We start from the raw sequence: 1,219 nt of genomic DNA on the forward strand, positions 1-1,219 counted from the left end.
ATAGTCTTTCCTGCTCCTGTACTTCCGTGGACTTAAAACTGGTCATTATTCCACGAAGACGTTTTCCATTCAATTTTCTACAACAACGAAAAAAGTTTAGTTTAGTTTAATTCACTTTAATAAAATGTATTTTAAAATAATTCTAAATTGGTGCTGATATTTTAACATGATATAGTCAGTTAATGGTTGTCTTGTTTCCTAACCTAGGTGGTGGGTTCAAGTGCTAGTCTTTCGGATGAGACGAAAAACCGAGGTCCCTTCGTGTACACTACATTGGGGTGTGCACGTTAAAGATCCCACGATTGACAAAAGGGTCTTTCCTGGCAAAATTGTATAGGCATAGATAAAAATTGTCCACCAAATACCCGTGTGACTTGGAATAACAGGCCGTAAAAAGTAAATATTCGCCGTAATGGCTTGAGATTTACTGGCCGATGTGAATGCGTGATGTATTGTGTAAAAAATTCCATCTCACACGGCAGAAATTAATATGTAAATCGCCGTGAGCTCTTGTGAGAAGGGGCGATTAATAAATGTCCATTATTATTATTATTATTATTATGATATGTACAAATGAACCCGGCAATTTCTATTTTTTTTCTCATCGGAATGAGTTTATGTATATGTTGAAGCAGTTTGCATTTCTTAAATGTTCTTGTATTCTTGTAATGTTTTTTCATGTACCCCCATGGGGTTTCTTGAATAAATTCTTTGCCTTGTCTTGCCTTGTCTTGCCTTGCCTTGCCTTGCCTTGCCTAGCCTATTGGAGTCAGTCACACGTGACCTCTCAAGCTCTCACCGAGACCCTTGCAACAGGAAGCGGACGCTCAGAAAAGCTCAATAATCCCGAAATACTCTTTCCTGTTCCTGTGCCCCACTGCGGGGGTGGTTGCTGGAAAAGAAGTTCGCTTATTAAAAAAGAATATATAAAAAAATTAAAAAGAGGGTCCGCTATGCAAGACGAAATCGCGAAGAGAGTGAGCGACAATAACAGCGCTATTCAACCCGCGAAAACCGCTGTCCAGGGTACGTAAGCATACCACTTCCTGGTTGCAACAGGGGCGACAAATCGTCGACAATCCCGCCTGCTACGGGAAAGAGGATCCGCACGGTCCCGATGGACCGAATCAAAGCGCCTACGCTGTCATAAAAGAGTTCAATATCCAAATGCATTTTGCCATCCATTTTGTTATCTCGGTCCCAGCTGGAATGATAACAG

Source organism: Littorina saxatilis, linkage group LG12 (genome assembly GCF_037325665.1).
Source record: "Littorina saxatilis isolate snail1 linkage group LG12, US_GU_Lsax_2.0, whole genome shotgun sequence".
NCBI lineage: Eukaryota > Metazoa > Mollusca > Gastropoda > Littorinimorpha > Littorinidae > Littorina > Littorina saxatilis.